We start from the raw sequence: 22,086 nt of genomic DNA, 5'->3' as shown, positions 1-22,086 counted from the left end.
GAACAGCAAACTATAGTGGCCAGATATAACAGTAAAGATGGCCATAGATTAATATAAATTTGGCCAGTTCAACACAGGCCTACCTGAATTTCTGTTCAATTTGTGGCCATCCCTGTTTGTTAGATTGACTTCTGTGGAATGGACCACTTTGAAAACTTGTTGTTCAGCACCTGCAGCTGCTCAGTGTGTTCTGACAGCACCGGATCCTGGCGGGGGAGCTGTTTCTCCATCCACCTCATTTGTGTGGTTGGAAGAACTACTCATGTATGGCTAGGTTAAAATTTGGACAAACAAATGTAAGCTGATTCTGCATGGATACTGCACAGCACTGCTTTACTACAATGTTAAACATTCTCATGATTTATATTATTGGTTTCAGTATTATTTAAACAAAAAAGGCCATTCTGCAATAAAGAGCATTTGTAGTGTTTATTGAGATTAGACACTGGCTGCAATGTAGAAAACTAGGCACACATGTCCTTCTGTAACATTTCGGGGTGTGAGTTTGGGATGCAGGGCCATGAATAAGGGGGTACCACCAGTTCTCCTGTAGGGGGCCCGGGCTAGGAGGGGGGCCCAGGAAGTTGGGTGAATCTGATGTGGGCAGGGAGGGTGATCGTCATGGTTGGGGGGCAATTACTGGAACCGATCCCCTGTATGACTCTCTCTGCAGCAGGTGAAAGCCGGATTCTTCTCCTCTTCCTCCTGATGGCTTTTAGCTGCTGCAGAGAGAGTCATACAGGGGATTGGTTCCAGTAATTGACCCCCACCCAGGGGTGGACTGACCATTTGGAAACTCGGGCACTGCCCACGGGCCCGGGGTCAGTAGGAGGCCCCAAGAGATGCCCCTGGTACCTTTTTTAATAGGCTTTTTTGAGTTTGGGCAAGGACACAGGGGCCCCATGATTCCCTATTGTCCGGGGGCCCCATGAGTTGTCAGTCCGCCTCTGCCCCCACCCCCCCCAAATCCATCACTCTCCCTGTGCACCATAAGTTTCTCCCTACTACTCAGGAAGGCTCGGGATGTACGAGCATGCAGATACAGTGACAAGTCAGGGGAAGGCCTGCATGGCACCAGCGATCTGCTGATCTCTGGTGCAATGCTTTAGAGGCTCCACAAACCAAAAAATAATAAATGCACATTTTTGTATCTGCAAAAAAATGTGCATTTATTATTTTTTGTTAAAAGGTGAACTTATCCTTTAACAACGGCCCCTGTGGGGGATGTATTACAAGAGAAATATGTATGAAGTCATAAAAAATACATTTCTTGAATAAAATCACTTTGTAGATACAGTCGAATATTCCTTTAATGAGAAATGTTGGATGCAATATTATTCCTCCTTTCAAGTATATATCTACTCTGTTATTTATTCCTTTCTATTCATACTAAACAGCATGGATGGAGGAATCAGCATCGCTGACAGTTTTGTTCAAGCACCCACAGCTGCCTAAAAGCCTGAACAGTCACTGCATCTGATTTCATGCAGTCACTGTTTGGCCTACAATTTTCTACTGGTCACGTTTGAGTATTCAGTCAAGGTTTGTGGAGTCGAGTGGTGCCAACAGAGCCACACATAGCTTGAATATCATCCAACCTTCAGACAGAGAATACGTTAAGGATGATGCAGTACCTCCTTGATTTTGATAAAACTCAATTTATTGAACTAAATAAACAACTAAAGGAGGAACAAAGCAAAATCCTTAAGTTTAAAGATCAAGAGATCTGACTTCAAGAGATTAGAGGAAATGTTACAAAAACAACTAGAGGCACATAAAGAGACATAAAGAACTAAAAAAACAGGAAATTTGTAAGACTCAGAGGATTTTGCAAATGATAGGGTCTACTTATGGACACGCAAAAATATAACCTCCTCTAAGACACCTATGAGTCAGACACATCTAGGGACTCGGGTAGCTCAGAGACTGATGATGGTACTGAAAGAGAGAGTGACTCAAGTGACAGTAGAACTGAATACAACTATAACTCTAGGAGGGGACGAGGTAGAATAGGTTTTTCGAAACCACCTAGAGGAAATCGTAGGAATTTTTTAGGTTATCCCACCCACCAAGGATTGTCCTTTGTACCTGCATAGGACATTAATCTATTTGAATGGGTTAAAGATATAAATTTGTTTGGCAGGAACTGGCTCTGAAGAAGGAATATAAGGACAAACCATCTAATACACATATGGGTTTGACATCTAGAGATATGGAAGCCCTAAGTGTATTGGAATCATTACAAGCTGAAAACAACAGTGGGGATGCTGAAATACAGGTTCCTTTTTCCACATTTAAACCAAGGAATAACTATACCTCGCCCTTCCCTCAGGGGAGCAGTATTGAACTGTTTGTAAAATTGATTAAGAGAGATTTGAATGATTTATGGTTAAGAAGGCAGAGGAAAAAGAAATCATATAATATGACTTATGCTGAATGGAAGGCATTGGAAGATCTGTGCAGTAATAAAGAAGTAGTTATAAAGGCAGCTGACAAAGGGAGAAATATAGTCTTGATGGACAGAGTATTTTATCTGAAAATGTGTTACGATTTATTAAGCAATGAGAATAACTATGAAATACTTCAAAATGATCCAACCCCCAAATAATTGAGTGAGTTGAACTCCTTTTTGAAAAGGGCTGTTGAAGAGGGGATCCTCTCTAAAGATGAAGGTGGCTTTATTATGAATGCACACCCAACTATTACGACTTTGTATGCTTTACCTAAGGTAAACAAACATAAAGAAAAACCTCCTATCCAAAGACCCTAAGATAACTTACAGACGGGGTAGAAATGTGAGAGACATGTTAGTACATAGTCACCTAGAAAAAACCTCTAACACATCAATGAAACATACTTGGCTACCTGAAAAACCAAAAGGTAGTTTCAGGTGTGGTCACTGTAAGGCATGTACTTTCTTGAGCAACACCAAGGAGTTTGTTAACCTTAAAAATGGGGAGATCATTAAAATAAGAGATTTTTAGAATTGCAGTACAGAGGGGGTGAAGACATATGATACAAAAACATGATGGTAAGGCTGACCTCCTAGACTTTTGGATTATTGACAAATATAATCTGGATCTTAGAAAAGGAGACCTAGATAAATGTCTTTTGAAACTTGAAGCAAAATGGATTTTCTGTTTAGGCTCAAGGCACCTTACGGTTTAAATGAAGGCTTTACCTTCCGTACTTTTGTGTGCGATTAGGGACTCTAGTGGGGCATTGACATTGTTTGAGCGCACCAGCAGTATGTATTGTGTTGTGTATTGATGTGCTGCTGTGGTGCTGTTTTTTTATTCACAAGATTGCATCTGTTGAGGTACTGAGCATGTGCGGGGGCCATTTTGATCGCCATCACCTCTATATATAGTTGAAACAAACGATATGTGCCATTTTGCCACCATGTGAAACTGAGCACAACTTCCAGCTGTTTTTTGGAGCGAAACATGTAGAGTTTATTTTTTTTTTTTCTTTGGGTCTTTCTTTGGGAGCACTTTTTCAATGCACATGGTATTTACTCCTCTCCCTCCAACCACTTATTTGGAGTGGTTTGTACTGCGCTTTATAGTGCAACATTTGCATTCCTCAAGGTAGTGAGGTATTTTTGACTAGATATGGTGATGTATGGGGCTTGTCCATTAGAGGCTGACATTAAGACCCATGGATGAGTGTACCCGTATTACATATCTGTAGCAAGACAAATTATACTGTCAAATTAGTTTTTTCCATGGGGTAACTTTATCTTCTTAATATAGATAATATATTCCATCTGATAGGCTTATGATCAAACTACAGTGTCTTCTTTATGCTGTCACTTTATCTAAAACGGTATAGTATTTGATCTGGCCTTGTGTTATTAACCATTGTAAGGTAAACAATTGTAATGATATCTAGTCACATTGTTGTGTGCAGTACATTCCACTCCGATAGGCATTAATTACAGCTTAGCATACATTTTTATATATATCTGAATAAAGGTTATATTTTAGATTCATCAACTGGCCAGATAGTGTATAGGGATACACACCCTCGTCCGGCATAGATTTACAATTTTCTGTTGGTCACGTTTGATTATTCAGTCAAGGTTTGTGGAGTCGAGTGGTGCCGACAGAGCCACACACAGCTTGAATATCGTCTAATTCAGCAGGAATCTTCTAAAATTCGAACCATGTATGTTCAGTTTTAAAATCAAATTGTCAGGCAGTCATGAAAGTAACAAAGTTGTGCTGAGCTTGTACCTGTCCTGAAAAATATGTATGGCCAGCTGAGGTCAGGTTCTTTTAATGCTGAAAATCCTTGAAAGTTCTTGAGACACAATAGCTCATAGCTTAACTTCTTTTTGTGACTTTGCTTCCCCTCTTCTTTTCTGTTTCCAGACAGTTTCATGGTTCACAAGGCTTTCAATAAGTCAGTTTACATGATAATATTTTATTGTGAAGAGTTTCCATTCAATTTCTTGTCACATAGGAAAAGTGCTCTAAGGCCTTTAACCCCCCTCATGTTACATCTTGCAGTATACTAGCCTATTGTGGCTTACAGCCAGATGGCCCCATGCCACCACATTCTATTCCCATTTTTTTTGTTTTTAATAAAATTCTTACTTCATAGGGAGTGCATTCATAAAAACAGCAAGGTTTCAATTATTCTACTTTGCGGTAATGTAACTGTTCAATGATATCTGTCAGTGTAATTTGGTTTTGGACCAAGATTTGATGTCATTTTGTTTTTGTAGCTGCTATAGCTTTACTTCCCAATGCATTAACTCAGAGTCTATCATGAATAGAGGGTCCTTACAGCAAATTAACAGCAAAGTCCGAGCACTGTTCACACTGATATACAACTGTGCTGATCTGGTGGTTGATAACTTCTCCTTGGCTATTAAATTGCCATGTAATTCCTAAATGTGATTGGCTTCTCAATTTATCTATGTAAATTCATTCTGCCTTTTGGAAATTAAAATAAAAAATAAAAAACGAAAACATTTTGGCTGAATGTTTTATTGCAAGCAAACTGCTGACATATGTGGTTTTATTTAAAGGATAATTTTACTTTTATACTACATTTATTACCCACACCCTACTTATTGAATTATAAAATTTAACTTCAGACCTCAAATGTAGACAAGTGGGACTCCTCACTGCTGTTGCTGATCAACAGCCGTCGGCACCTAAATATTCTCGAGTTCCATCATCCCTTACAAAAAAATGTCCAGCTATAACAAATGATATCAGTCCTGAAGGTATGTTCTTATGTGCTATTCATAGGCTACGTTGGGTTTGGTATGACACTTTTACCTTTCAGCCAGAGGTGGACAGAGTCACCAAGGGGCTCCTGAGCAAGACATATTTTTCGATTTCCTCATTCATCTACTGCAGGGGTCTCCAAACTTTCTAAACATAGGGCCAGCTTACTGTCCTTCAGGCTTTAGGAGTGCCAGACTGTGGCCTGTGGGGATACAAACTTCCCTAGCATCAGTGGAAGTAAAGCATGCCCTATGCTTGGTTATAGTGGGAGGATTAATGCTCCATTGTTGGTATTCAAAGGAGGAATAGTGCCCCATCATTGGTGTCTAATGGAGGAATAGTGCCCCATTATTGGTGTCAGTAGGAGTAATGGTGCCCCATAACTGGTTTCAGTGGGAGTATTGGTGCCCCATTATTGGTTTCTATGGGAGCAATGGTGCCCCATCATTGGTAGTAAAGAACAAAAAACAGAGCGCACCAACCTTACGCATTACCTCAGTAAACAGTTAATTGATTTAGGAGATATACTCACAAGCGTAGTAGTAAAACAAGCATGTATTATCTCAGAATGATGCTGACGCATTTCGAAGGGGGGGGGTCCCTTCTTCATCAGAGCTGCTGATGAAGCAGGGACCCCCCCTTTGAAACGCATCAGCGTCATTCTGAGACTCTCCCCTTCCGATTGGGATTCGCACGTGTCTCCTTATCGTGTGGTTCAACTTTGGATTATACATGCTTGTTTTACTACTACGCTTGTTAGTATATCTCCTAAATCAATAAATCAGTTAACTGTTTATTGAGGTATTGTGCAAGGTTGGTGCGCTCTGTCTTTTGTTCACTACAGTTTGTATTGAGCTTCCCCAGCTTTTTGTTAGAGCTGCACAGCCTTTGAACGGTCCTGGACGAATCTCCATACTCTTCAATAGTATTGGTCCATCGGCCCCCTACGGATCTGGGTCCCTGAGCGCAGGAGGTGTTGCATTTGTGGCCCCATCATTGGTCTCAGTGGGTGAAATGGTGCTCCAAAGACCAGATAAAGGCAAGAAAAGGGCCACATCCAGCCCACAGGCTGCAGTTTGGAGACCGCCGATCTACCAGCTAAGTAAAAACACTTATTTGCTGTGTACTGATGACTCCTACTTGTAGCTATAGCTTCCTTGGACTTGAATCCCAGCAACAATACTATAGTTGTATGTTCTTCATGTGCCAGTGCAAGTTTGCTCTGAATTACTCCCACAGTCCCAACATATACTGTCGGGTAAAATTAAATAAAAAACAAGAAGCGCACCAGCCTTGCGCATTACCTCAGCGACCAAAATTTATTACTTGTAAAAAACATACTCACAAACAGCGAATAAAATCAGGCATGTAAGTCCTCTCAGGGACTTGAAGATAACATGAGTCCCATCAGGGGAATAGGTGTTCAGTACAGCTGACGCGTTTCGAAGGGAGTCCCTTCTTCCTCAGAGCTAACTGAACCATACGTGCACCCTCCTATATATACCCATATCTCTGGACTAAAAATAAGCCCTCCCTACCCGGGTTGGGCAGTCTCAGGATAGTAGGAGGGGCCAAAATCTCATAAACTAACCATCAATATTTACAATGCCATTAGAGAGAGATATAACATATAAATTATAAAATGAATAAAATACATAAAATACATAGAGAACATAAAAAACCTATATAAAATATATATCTTAAAAATATATATATATAAAAAAAAAAAAAAAAAAAAAAAAAAAAAAACCATATATTGCATACGCCACTTGGTGTGCATCTAATCCCTCAATTTGACTATGACACCAGAGGAGATAATGGTCTTCCACAGTTATGAAACATTGTCATGTTCCGTGTTGCATTAGTGCACAATGTGTCCCATGGATACTTCATCCAGAGGACTTGTCATAACGCTGGATGGAAATATAGCGATCAATGTGACAATAATCATAGGTTCTTAATACAGATTGTTAATCACCGGATATTTTGATGGTTAAGTGTCCATAGTGTCACAACCCCATGTATATATATATGTCCAACCATATAGTCAAATCCACCCACACTCAGACCTTCAACCCAGAGCTGTGTGTTTTTTGTATTTTCTACTACCAGGCAGCTGCATGCGTTTCATGATCAGATAATGAAGAGGATTAGATCAGAGCTCTTAGATCCACATGTATATACATTTACACACTCACAGACGTATACATCCACACTCCCACCTTCAATCCTGATGCTGTGTATATTTTATATATATAACTAAATATCACCAGGCAGCTGCATGCGTTTCCCGATCCATTGATGAAGGGGATTTATAGTCAGCTGCATAGGGAGGACATGAACTTCCCTCATTGCTTGCTGGTTTACCCTGTGGAACGCACGCTACTGCTCCATGCTCCTAACTGCGCATGCGTGAACCTAACCTGCGCATGTGCAGAAGGAAAAAAAAAAAAAAAAAAAAAAAAAACCAGGGGGGCAGATGTATCCTTATAGTATGAAGCAGTGAGTGGAACAATTATTATTACTATCAGGGCTAATACTAAATAACCATATTCCTTACACTCAGAACATTTCTGTTGATAACAGTATATGTAATGCTGAATATAGAGAATATATATATAAATTATGTATACATATATATATATATATACATACTTCAAATACATTCAATACACTAGATACATCAAATGTATTTGAATCGCAACCTAAAATTGGGGTGGAACAGTAGAGGTCACTAATTGTATTCGTACTTTCTGGTGACTAAATAAGAGTATGAATCTCCAGGTCATCATTTAAACCTCTAGGGGACAAGGTACCCAATGTGAAGATCCAAAAACTTTCTCTTCTACAGAGTTCTTGGTATCTCCTCCCACTATCTAAGTCCTTTGTGATTGCTTCTATTCCAAAGACTTTCAGTCCATCGTAGTTGCTCTGATGTGTTTCTTTGAAATGACGAGGGACTGAATATTTATCTTTTGCCAATTTTATATTACTTTTGTGCTCGCTAATACGTGTCCTAAGACACCGTGAGGTGCGGCCTACATACAGTAGGCCACAGGGGCAGATTAAGCCATAAATGACAAAAGAAGTCCCACAGTTAATAAACTGTTTAATGGAAAATCTCCTGCCGTCTGTGCTCAAAAAATCTTTTTTCCGATGCCATATGACTCCACATGTGCCACAATTAGGAACGCTACATCTGTAGCTGCCCTTTTGGTCAAATAGCACTGACCATGGACCTGGGTTAGAAGTCTGCTGGTAGTTCCTTTTACGTACTCTGCTAGGCGCTATTATGCTCCTGAGATCCCTAGGTTTCCTGAAAATTAATGTGGGTTTATCAGGAAGTACCTTCCCTAGAGTAGGGTCGTTTTTTAAAATGTTCCAGTTTTTCGACAGAGTGTGTTTGATATCCCAGGCTTTGTTACTATATCTAGTACAGAAACGTACTACGTTTGTATTGCAAATGTCAGTCGTGGTCTCAGAATGGACACCAGCTTCCACGACAGTACAATCTATGGAATTACTATCATAAAGGGCTAAATATTTATTACATGCTGTTTGAATAAGCTGTGCATCATACCCTTTCTCCTCAAATTTCTTTTGAAGGATCAGACTTTGTTCCAAGTAGTCTTTTTTCATAGTGCACGTACGTTGTAGCCTGCAGAACTGTCCGAAGGGAACATTACGAATCCATTGCGGATGATGATTGCTCTTGGCGTGTAGATATGAATTCCCCGCTGTGGGTTTGAAATATGTTTTTGAGCATATCTGACCGTTTATATCATGTCTTAATTCAAGGTCTAGGAAGACCAGATTATCATCATCAATAACATGAGTGAACGTGATGTCATACGGATTGTTACTGCAATGTTTAAGGAACCCCTCCAGCTGGGAAACTGTACCGTTCCAGATGATGATAATATCATCAATATACCTTCCATATAGGATAAGGTTTGCACTATAGGGGTTATTCGTCCAGATATAGTTCTTTTCCCAGTACCCCATAAATATATTGGCATAGCTAGGAGCAAATTTTGCGCCCATGGCAGTGCCCTGTGTCTGGCGATAGTGATTATCCAGAAAGGAAAAGTTATTATGCTCTAGGGCAAATTCAATGCAATTATATAGAAATTGCATTTGTGTATAGTGAAGTGATGAATTTGTGGCTAGAAAATGCTGAATGGCTCGAAGACCATGCTCGTGTTTAATGGACGTATATAGAGATACCACATCCAAAGAAAGCCATCTATAACCCTCCTCCCACTTGTACCCTGCCAGTATATCCAGTATGTGACTGGAGTCTCTGACATAGGATGAAAGATTTACCACTATATCTTTTAGGAAGTAATCGATATAGCTGCCTAGATTGCTTGTCAGGCTACCTATCCCAGAGACAATGGGTCTCCCAGGGGGATTGTCCTTGTTCTTGTGTACTTTTGGAATGTGATAGAAGAATGGAGTAGTAGGGTGTTTAACAAAAAGAAAGAGAAATTCTTCTTTGGTAAGGATTTCTTCTTTTAGTGCTGTTTCTAAGAATAATTTAATTTTAGATTGGTATTGGACTGTGGGATCATTGGGTAGAATTTCATAGGTTTGGCAGTCATTGAGGAGTCTCAGGGCCTCCGAAATATAGGTGTCACGATCTTGAATGACTAGACCTCCTCCCTTGTCTGCTTGCCTAATCACTATATCCTTATTCTCTTTGAGGATCTTAAGTGAGGTTCTTAGTGGATCTTGTTGTAGATAGTGTCTCTGTGGGGATGCATTTCTATTACAGATTTTCCTAAAATCCGCAAGTACTGTCTCATAGAAAGTAGGTACAAAATGACCTTTGACCCAATGCGGATAGAACAAGGACTTGGGTTTAAACCCCGTATGTATAATTTCTCCCTGAGAGACAGTCGCCAATTCTGTGAGAGAAAGATGTTCTAAATCACTATCCATAAAACCATCTTCCGTGTAGAGGTCTTCAAGAATGTTTAAAATAGGCTTTTCAAGTGAAACGTCTAAGACAGGAGAGTTCAATGGAAGACTTGCACCGTTGGTGCTGTCAGTAGTATTGTCATTTTTGAGGAGAAAAAATCCAGAGATATGGGTATATATAGGAGGGTGCACGTATGGTTCAGTTAGCTCTGAGGAAGAAGGGACTCCCTTCGAAACGCGTCAGCTGTACTGAACACCTATTCCCCTGATGGGACTCATGTTATCTTCAAGTCCCTGAGAGGACTTACATGCCTGATTTTATTCGCTGTTTGTGAGTATGTTTTTTACAAGTAATAAATTTTGGTCGCTGAGGTAATGCGCAAGGCTGGTGCGCTTCTTGTTTTTTATTTCATTTTACAGTGCTGATTGGGCTTCCCCAGCCTTGGTTTGGAGCTGCACAGCCCTTTATGCAGTGGTGTTCGTTCTCCCCAGGCCTGGTTCCATCTTGTGCCACCTGTCTGAGTCTTGGAGCGCAGGAGAATTCTTTTTCGTTTTTCCATGGTGTGTTTGTTGGGGCTCCTGCAGCCTGGACTCAGCCTCTGAATACCTTTGACCTGTTTTTCTCCTGGTTCAGCATTTTCAACTGCTACAGGACACACTAGACTGCAAAGACTGTAAAGACTCTTCTTTGTCATATTTTGCTCTATCATGGTTTTATCGATTGAAGAAAGGGAAGTCAGGAGAACTTCCCTAGCGAAAGGTTTTGCATGTAGCATTAATGCATTTGAACATCAGCCAAAAGGTTGTAATAATGAAGCAATTGGTGTAAATACTAAGTCGGACATAGCTATGAGGGAAGATAAAATGGTATCACTTTTCTATAATTTGAAACATGCCTTAGAGAGAGAAATTGTCCAATGGTGGGACATACTATTGTTGCAAAAATATCTAGAAACCTATAGGACCCCTAGAGGTCTTAGAATCACTAAACTATGTAGCTTCCTAGATGAAGATCTAGATAGTAGTTGGAAGGATGAACTCCGCAAATGCAATAGAATTTGGATGAATCTCATAATCCAACAAAGAGAAAGGAATTTATTAAATATTAAATCAGAAATTGCCGGTTTACAAGAAGAACTGGCTGCGTACATCGACATTCCTACATTTAATGAATGGGATATCAAGGTTAATGATCAGATTATGTATTTTGAAACCAATACCATCAGCAGTAAATCAGATAAATTTGAAAGGGATAGATTGGACTACTCACATGGGCGTGAGTTCAATTGGAAACAGAAGGTTTCCAGTGCACCTGCTTCACAGTCTAATAGCCAGTGGAACAATACACATCCATCTAGACCTGAAACCATAAATAACCCAACAGGCCATAATTCACAAGGGCCCCATAAATCAAAAAATGGGTATAAAAGTTCAAAACCTACCTATAATCAGTCTAAGACTCATCAGTATAATTCCTACACACAGAACAATAATCAGAATGCCAGTAATAAAGGGAATTATTCCACCAGGCAGCCGTATAAGACCACACATTATAAAGCCCATTCATCACATGTCAATCATTCCAATGGCCTAGCAACAACATCTACTAGGAACCATACGGGCACTCAGTATAAAGGGACACTAACCCATGAAAATACAACAAGAGAACCACTATCTCCTTACAATTATAGAACAGCTCAGAACTGTCCTAGTTTTCACCAAGATTCTAACCATGTATCTGGTCATCCTAATTATATGGGCCCTAAGGGACCATTGGATGCGGATGGGCATGGCAACGCACACTCAGATCAAAATCAATTCCATTTTTTAAGGGAAGCGGCTGCGAACCATACATTGTTCGCAGCCCCAGCAGATCAAACATTACCATCAATCCCCCCAAGGAAAAAGAGAGAAAGCGGACGAGACGAGGGAAGAGAGGGGGAAAGAGACACCAAAAGAGGAAGGAGATGAATAGCAAAGTTCCCCTCTCTACTATTAAAATCTATAATCTATCAAAATCGACTTTTTCCGACTCAGAACTTGAACTCCTGAAAAAGGGTCTTAATTTTGCACCTTCAAATCCACCTAACCTGTTTGAACTGTTTGTGGATTTAAACAAGTTCATTCGGAATTTGACAGTAAAGAGATTTTTTCTCCTCAAAAATGACAATACTACTGACAGCACCAACGGTGCAAGTCTTCCATTGAACTCTCCTGTCTTAGACGTTTCACTTGAAAAGCCTATTTTAAACATTCTTGAAGACCTCTACACGGAAGATGGTTTTATGGATAGTGATTTAGAACATCTTTCTCTCACAGAATTGGCGACTGTCTCTCAGGGAGAAATTATACATACGGGGTTTAAACCCAAGTCCTTGTTCTATCCGCATTGGGTCAAAGGTCATTTTGTACCTACTTTCTATGAGACAGTACTTGCGGATTTTAGGAAAATCTGTAATAGAAATGCATCCCCACAGAGACACTATCTACAACAAGATCCACTAAGAACCTCACTTAAGATCCTCAAAGAGAATAAGGATATAGTGATTAGGCAAGCAGACAAGGGAGGAGGTCTAGTCATTCAAGATCGTGACACCTATATTTCGGAGGCCCTGAGACTCCTCAATGACTGCCAAACCTATGAAATTCTACCCAATGATCCCACAGTCCAATACCAATCTAAAATTAAATTATTCTTAGAAACAGCACTAAAAGAAGAAATCCTTACCAAAGAAGAATTTCTCTTTCTTTTTGTTAAACACCCTACTACTCCATTCTTCTATCACATTCCAAAAGTACACAAGAACAAGGACAATCCCCCTGGGAGACCCATTGTCTCTGGGATAGGTAGCCTGACAAGCAATCTAGGCAGCTATATCGATTACTTCCTAAAAGATATAGTGGTAAATCTTTCATCCTATGTCAGAGACTCCAGTCACATACTGGATATACTGGCAGGGTACAAGTGGGAGGAGGGTTATAGATGGCTTTCTTTGGATGTGGTATCTCTATATACGTCCATTAAACACGAGCATGGTCTTCGAGCCATTCAGCATTTTCTAGCCACAAATTCATCACTTCACTATACACAAATGCAATTTCTATATAATTGCATTGAATTTGCCCTAGAGCATAATAACTTTTCCTTTCTGGATAATCACTATCGCCAGACACAGGGCACTGCCATGGGCGCAAAATTTGCTCCTAGCTATGCCAATATATTTATGGGGTACTGGGAAAAGAACTATATCTGGACGAATAACCCCTATAGTGCAAACCTTATCCTATATGGAAGGTATATTGATGATATTATCATCATCTGGAACGGTACAGATTCCCAGCTGGAGGGGTTCCTTAAACATTGCAGTAACAATCCGTATGACATCACGTTCACTCATGTTATTGATGATGATAATCTGGTCTTCCTAGACCTTGAATTAAGACATGATATAAACGGTCAGATATGCTCAAAAACATATTTCAAACCCACAGCGGGGAATTCATATCTACACGCCAAGAGCAATCATCATCCGCAATGGATTCGTAATGTTCCCTTCGGACAGTTCTGCAGGCTACAACGTACGTGCACTATGAAAAAAGACTACTTGGAACAAAGTCTGATCCTTCAAAAGAAATTTGAGGAGAAAGGGTATGATGCACAGCTTATTCAAACAGCATGTAATAAATATTTAGCCCTTTATGATAGTAATTCCATAGATTGTACTGTCGTGGAAGCTGGTGTCCATTCTGAGACCACGACTGACATTTGCAATACAAACGTAGTACGTTTCTGTACTAGATATAGTAACAAAGCCTGGGATATCAAACACACTCTGTCGAAAAACTGGAACATTTTAAAAAACGACCCTACTCTAGGGAAGGTACTTCCTGATAAACCCACATTAATTTTCAGGAAACCTAGGGATCTCAGGAGCATAATAGCGCCTAGCAGAGTACGTAAAAGGAACTACCAGCAGACTTCTAACCCAGGTCCATGGTCAGTGCTATTTGACCAAAAGGGCAGCTACAGATGTAGCGTTCCTAATTGTGGCACATGTGGAGTCATATGGCATCGGAAAAAAGATTTTTTGAGCACAGACGGCAGGAGATTTTCCATTAAACAGTTTATTAACTGTGGGACTTCTTTTGTCATTTATGGCTTAATCTGCCCCTGTGGCCTACTGTATGTAGGCCGCACCTCACGGTGTCTTAGGACACGTATTAGCGAGCACAAAAGTAATATAAAATTGGCAAAAGATAAATATTCAGTCCCTCGTCATTTCAAAGAAACACATCAGAGCAACTACGATGGACTGAAAGTCTTTGGAATAGAAGCAATCACAAAGGACTTAGATAGTGGGAGGAGATACCAAGAACTCTGTAGAAGAGAAAGTTTTTGGATCTTCACATTGGGTACCTTGTCCCCTAGAGGTTTAAATGATGACCTGGAGATTCATACTCTTATTTAGTCACCAGAAAGTACGAATACAATTAGTGACCTCTACTGTTCCACCCCAATTTTAGGTTGCGATTCAAATACATTTGATGTATCTAGTGTATTGAATGTATTTGAAGTATGTATATATATATATATATGTATACATAATTTATATATATATTCTCTATATTCAGCATTACATATACTGTTATCAACAGAAATGTTCTGAGTGTAAGGAATATGGTTATTTAGTATTAGCCCTGATAGTAATAATAATTGTTCCACTCACTGCTTCATACTATAAGGATACATCTGCCCCCCTGGTTTTTTTTTTTTTTTTTTTTTTTTTTCCTTCTGCACATGCGCAGGTTAGGTTCACGCATGCGCAGTTAGGAGCATGGAGCAGTAGCGTGCGTTCCACAGGGTAAACCAGCAAGCAATGAGGGAAGTTCATGTCCTCCCTATGCAGCTGACTATAAATCCCCTTCATCAATGGATCGGGAAACGCATGCAGCTGCCTGGTGATATTTAGTTATATATATAAAATATACACAGCATCAGGATTGAAGGTGGGAGTGTGGATGTATACGTCTGTGAGTGTGTAAATGTATATACATGTGGATCTAAGAGCTCTGATCTAATCCTCTTCATTATCTGATCATGAAACGCATGCAGCTGCCTGGTAGTAGAAAATACAAAAAACACACAGCTCTGGGTTGAAGGTCTGAGTGTGGGTGGATTTGACTATATGGTTGGACATATATATATACATGGGGTTGTGACACTATGGACACTTAACCATCAAAATATCCGGTGATTAACAATCTGTATTAAGAACCTATGATTATTGTCACATTGATCGCTATATTTCCATCCAGCGTTATGACAAGTCCTCTGGATGAAGTATCCATGGGACACATTGTGCACTAATGCAACACGGAACATGACAATGTTTCATAACTGTGGAAGACCATTATCTCCTCTGGTGTCATAGTCAAATTGAGGGATTAGATGCACACCAAGTGGCGTATGCAATATATGGTTTTTTTTTTTTTTTTTTTTTTTTTTTTTTTTATATATATATATTTTTAAGATATATATTTTATATAGGTTTTTTATGTTCTCTATGTATTTTATGTATTTTATTCATTTTATAATTTATATGTTATATCTCTCTCTAATGGCATTGTAAATATTGATGGTTAGTTTATGAGATTTTGGCCCCTCCTACTATCCTGAGACTGCCCAACCCGGGTAGGGAGGGCTTATTTTTAGTCCAGAGATATGGGTATATATAGGAGGGTGCACGTATGGTTCAGTTAGCTCTGAGGAAGAAGGGACTCCCTTCGAAACGCGTCAGCTGTACTGAACACCTATTCCCCTGATGGGACTCATGTTATCTTCAAGTCCCTGAGAGGACTTACATGCCTGATTTTATTCGCTGTTTGTGAGTATGTTTTTTACAAGTAATAAATTTTGGTCGCTGAGGTAATGCGCAAGGCTGGTGCGCTTCTTGTTTTTTATTTCATTTTACAGTGCTGATTGGGCTTCCCCAGCCTTGGTTTGGAGCTGCACAGCCCTTTATGCAGTGGTGTTCGTTCTCCCCAGGCCTGGTTCCATCTTGTGCCACCTGTCTGAGTCTTGGAGCGCAGGAGAATTCTTTTTCGTTTTTCCATATACTGGCGGGTACAATGGATCTACATGTGCATGACTGTGAAAATAGATTGGTTGCTGCTCCCGAGGACAGGGACAGATGTGACAAGTCCATTGTTTTCTGTTTTGGTGAAGTGTCAGTGCTAGAAGTAGAATAAATAAATAAGTCTATACTGATATGCTACCCATGTGTCAACAATAGAACACCCATTACAGTAGATATACTTTTCTGAGAGCTGTGACTGTCATGGAACCATACAACCATAAAGTGAACCTGCGTTCTGCCCATGGCATACCAACAGGATCGATTTAAACCCTCCTTCCCAGCAGCATTAAAGCATCTTTCCTTCACTATCCTACTGTTCTGTTTGCCTGTCATGAGTAGAAGAAACTGCTCTGTGTAAGCTATAAGCCACTAACACTCTAGCTTACACTTATGTCCCGTGTGACAACAATGGTGCTTGGTAATTGGCTCCGCTCTGCCACATGAAGTACCAAGTATTTTCTTAGAAGTACATTTCCAGAAGTTCAGGGTCTACCTCACTCACTAAAAATGTGCTTTTGTCTGTTGGAGATTTTCCATCAGGTAGCGAGGTGAAATCTGCCCAATAGAGAATCAAATAATAGAGTCAATAAAAACCTGACAAAGGCTCTAACCATTGCTTGTGCTATCCAAAATAATACAAGTTTTGTCTGGAGTTGGACTGTTTTCATACCTCCTCCTTTCAGAATTCTAGTGTTATGTACATGTATGCTGTTAGTATTGTTACAAGATTTGACCTAGTAACAACAAAAGCAGACATAGCTATATATGTACAGTGGAATCTTATTCTTCGTAACCTTATTAATCTCATTTTAGCAGTAACTTCTTGAAACAGGCCTCAGAGACTCGTTCCAACCTGATTGTTTTGGCATAGGTTTTGATCCACACTTTATATATAATAAGTCCAAAAGTTCCCCATGCTCTAAAGGGTTTCCTGCAATATGCATCCACCATATTTTTAGAGTGGTATATATCTTTCATCAGGATCCAAGCTAATATAGATTTTTCAGTCTGACAAAGTCACTGTACAGATTGAACATGGAACTTATGAACACCAAGAATCATAGCCCCACATCCTCTCATGATCATGTGACCTCCAGCCCCAGAGCTGCGATGTAGTAAAGACACAAATTGTGGAGACTGTATGACATACATATATATATATATATATATATATATATATATATATACACAGTTGTGTTCAAAATAATAGCAGTCAGATATCACTAACCTGATTAATCACTGTTTTTGGTAGAAATGATATTTCTACATGGCAAATAATTTACTAGCAGGTGTAGTAGAGTAATAGAAATCCAACAGACCCAACAGTCATGACATGCATGTTGCTGATTCTGTGTAATTGAATCACTAATTGAAAGGGGCATGTTCAAAATAATAGCAGTGTGGAGTTCTATTAGTGAGGTCATTCATTCTTTGGAAAACAGGTGGCAATTATTGCCCTTATTTAAAGGAAGGCAGCAAATGTTGTACATGCTGGTTACAGTGCATTTCTCTCTGAAATTCTGAGGAAAATGGGTCGTTCCAGACATTGCTCAGAAGAATAGCGTATCTTGATTAAAAAGTTGATTGGAGAGGGAAAAACATATAAAGAAGTGCAGAAAATGATAGGCTGCTCAGCTAAAATGATCGCAAATGCTTTAAAATGGCAACCAAAACCTGAAAGACGTGGAAGAAAGCAAAAAACTACCATTGGAATGGATAGAAGAATAGCCAAAATGGCAAGGACTCAGCCAACAATCAGCTCCAGGAATATCAAAGGTCTAAAGTTACCTGTGAGTACTCTTACAATTAGAAGACGCCTATGTGAAGCCAAGCTATCTGCAAGAAGTCCCCGCAAAGTCCCACTGTTGAAAAAAAGACGTGCTGAAGAGGTTACAATTTGCCAAAGAGCACATTGACTGGCCTAAAGAGAAATGGCGCAACATTTTGTGGACTGATGAAAGTAAGATTGTTCTTTTTGGGTCTAGTGGCCGGAGACAGTTTGTCAGACGACCCCCAAACACTGAATTCAAGCCACAGTACACTGTGAAGACAGTGAAGCATGGTTGCGCAAGCATCATGATATGGGGATGTTTCTCATACTACGGTGTTGGGCCTATTTATCGCATACCAGGGATCATGGATCAGTTTGAATACATCAAAATACTTGAAGAGGTCATGCTGCCTTATGCTGAAGAGGAAATGCCCTTGAAATGGGTGTTCCAACAAGACAACGACCCCAAACACACCAGTAAACATGCAACATCTTGGTTCCAGACCAACAAGATTGACGTTATGGAGTGACCAGCCCAATCCCGGGATCTTAATCCAATAGAAAACTTGTGGGGTGACATCAAAAATGCAGTTTCTCAGGCAAAACCAAGAAATAGAGAAGAACTGTGGAATGTAGTCCAATCATCCTGGGCTGGAATACCTGTTCACAGGTGCCAGAAGTTGGTTGACTCCATGCAACACAGATGTACAGCAGTTCTCAGAAACAGTGCTTATACAACTAAATATTAATTAAGTGATTCAAAGAAAAGCAAAATCTTCAAACATTTTTCAATTTATATAGTGAATGTTTGAGTTTGTAAAGAATACAAACACTGCTATTTTTTTGAACAGTCTAATATTCACTTTTCTTCAATTTTTTTAGAGGAACAACACAAATTTGATATATATTTCTTCATGTTTTGATTTGGAATAGAATGTGTAGTGTTCCCAATGCATTTGTGTGTATGGAGATAAAAGCTCTTAGAAGGATTTTGAGCTTTATTCACTTTTTTAAACACACTGCTATTATTTTGAACACAACTGTATATATATATATATATAAATAATGAATATCAGTTTAAAAAAGTGTGGAGTGGAAAAAACACAAATACAGAAGGGTAATAAATGTGGTAATAACAAAGGTACTAATCTACCCTGAATAACCCCCCCCCTCTCTTTACCCTCCAAAAAAACCCTCTAAATAAAAATAAAAACATACATCAATTAACCAATGCCCCTAAATAGAAAATTTAACCTAAGCATCTTAATTAATGAGTGAAAATAAGAATTTCCCATTTGGCAAAAGACACACACACACACACGCACGCAGGCACGCACGCACGCACGCACGCACGCACGCACGCACACACACACACACACACACACACACACACACTGCCTTTAGACTGTTAGGCAAGGCAGGAGCATTCACATCACTGTGTAGGCAGGAGCACTCACATCACTGTGGACACATCATATCATGGTTCCAGTTGGGTGCCTAGGCTGGGCTCTGCGACACAGCCAAGGACCAATTACACTAGCATAGCTGCTAGGAGAGATGCATTTCGACCGTATGGACCATCTCTCTCTTAGAGCCCTCTGTCAACTAACTACCACCACTCCTTGCCCGAATCGGCTGCTTGCTATACCTTTATCCCTTTTTATTACTATAGACTGTCCTTTTACCTAATGAGGCCCACTTCCGTACCTCTGTGTGACACAGAAATGAGGTGGTATAATAAAAGGGGTGTCTTTACTTTACTTCCAAATTATGGTACAAACCGTTCCAAATCATGGCAATTATAAAAGTTCAACAGAACATGGTCTTACTCCCAGGTCACCAGAGCCTACTTCTCAAATTCAACAAGACGAAGTGCTGTGGTGCTCATATAGTGCTGAAAATGTACGCAGTGCTTTGCATATTATATATTAACATCAATCCCTACTCTCAAGGAGCTTACAATAAAAGCTCCCCATCTTGCATACATACACGGGCCTGTTTTTCAGCGGGAATGCGGGAGAACACAGTTTTGGCACCTTCAGCACTGAATGTATGTAATGGCAAGGGGTGCTGCAGTGTGCTGGAGGGTTTATTGATGTTGGCTACGGGGACATTTATTGTCACTGGAGGAGAACACTATTTGCATGGTGGTCTATTGTTGCTGAGGAAGTCTATTGTTGCTAGAGAGGGATCTATTGTTGCTGGGAGGTCAATTGTTGCTGGAAGGGAGCCACTGTTAAGGGAGGGGTCTATTGTTGCTTGCTGATTTGAGATCTGTTGTTGCTGCTGGGGGTCTATTGTTGCTGGGGTGGTATTTTATTGTGGGGGTCCATTGTTGCTAAGGGGCTATTGTTTCTGGGTGCAGGGTATTTATTTTACTGCTTTTCATGTTATCATTAGCAAATTCCATACAAAATGATATTGGCTCTGTATTCTGTAAAATGAGTGGTACTGGGAGATGGAGAAGGGGTGGAAACAAAGCAAGACTCAGAAAGGGGGAGTTCCTACACCTATTCTCAGAGAATACAAGCCCTGCACGCACACACATACAATACAAAACATATCCAGTTTAAGAGATGACATTCACACTGGTGATGGATGCAGAAGATTATCAAGAACCCAAATCTGTATGTTCATCCATGTAATCTGTCCTCTAATGCCTTTGCCTATACCAAATAAGGCCAGTGTGTCTTCTTACCCTGTTTAATTACACCCCACATACCCCAGAAAGTCTAAAGCTGGCTGTACACTCAGATTTTTTAACAAACTTTAGTACAAATATTCATAGGAACATTCTTAAGAAATTTCTTTATACATTGAATGACTGGACAAATGTCTTCCAAAAGAACTTCACAATTTCTTTTGCTTTTAACATTCAGTTTGGAATTAATGTAATTTCCTGAACAAAATCCACATACACTGTTTGAAATTCATTAATTTGAGAAAAAAATTACTTTATGTTCCTTTGAATTTCCTTATCACTGTGGCTGAAAATAAACATCAATTTGTCAACACATGTCATATCTATAGTCACAGTATACACTAATTTTATAACATCAGCATTGCAATAACAATACAAACAATAGTTATGTTTGACAATCCATTACAAGCTGACTTGAAAAATCTCCTTTTTTGTTGTGAATTCTGACTGCTGGCCATCTCTTTCCACAACTTCATGGATTCCCTGCATGTTTTACAGCTTCTCCTCTGCTGTTTACTTTACATTTCTAAGGACTACATATCCCATGGTACCCTGCTGCCTGCAAGCAGTGTTTCCTGTATGGACTCCACCTCCTGAAACTCCTCCTCTCAGCACCTCTGTAGTTCAGAAGGCAGGCTCTGTGAATTCTGTGACACAGCAGTGGGGCTAACATGTAGAGATCTTCACAAAGTAAGTTTACAAACTCCAAGATCATTCAGATTAGCAGAAGTAGGCCAGAAATAATTGAAATACAATGTGGAAATGAACATATGATTTTACATTCTGACTATAAGCTTGAAGGCTATGGGACGTTAACAATTACTGTTTACTGGTTAATTTTTACAAAAAAGCTAGGTTCATTCACTGAAGTGATGCAAATCCCTTTAGTTTTCAGGTTCAATTACAGGAGCACCTGCAGTGCAATTCAGCTGCGGTTCAAGTTAAATACCAATGTGTTTTTCCTGTGATTTTCATACAGTAGAGGGGCAAATAATATTCTTTATCTCTTTCTCCCTCTCTCTCCTCTCTCTCCCCTTTCTCCCATCCCTCTCTCTCCGCTGTCTCTCTCCTCTCTCACTCTTCCCTCCCCTCTCTCTACTCTCTCTCTCCTCTCAATTCAATTCAAATGAGCTTTATTAGCAGGACCAAATAACATTTTAGCATTGCCAAAGCAGTTTGTATGGGAAAAGGGGGGGGAGGTAAGGGGTAATATAAAGGGGGATAGGGATGAGTCCATGTAAAATGATTTTTAAGTCCTCAGTTTTGCTGCTATTTTCACCATTGGCTCCTGTTCTCCCAGTAGAATTTGAA

This window comes from Staurois parvus, unplaced genomic scaffold, assembly GCF_062004578.1.
Source record: "Staurois parvus isolate SC_StPar_1 unplaced genomic scaffold, SC_StPar_1.0 ptg000172l, whole genome shotgun sequence".
NCBI classification, from domain to species: Eukaryota; Metazoa; Chordata; class Amphibia; order Anura; family Ranidae; genus Staurois; species Staurois parvus.
Note: the sequence above shows the minus strand (reverse complement) of the source record.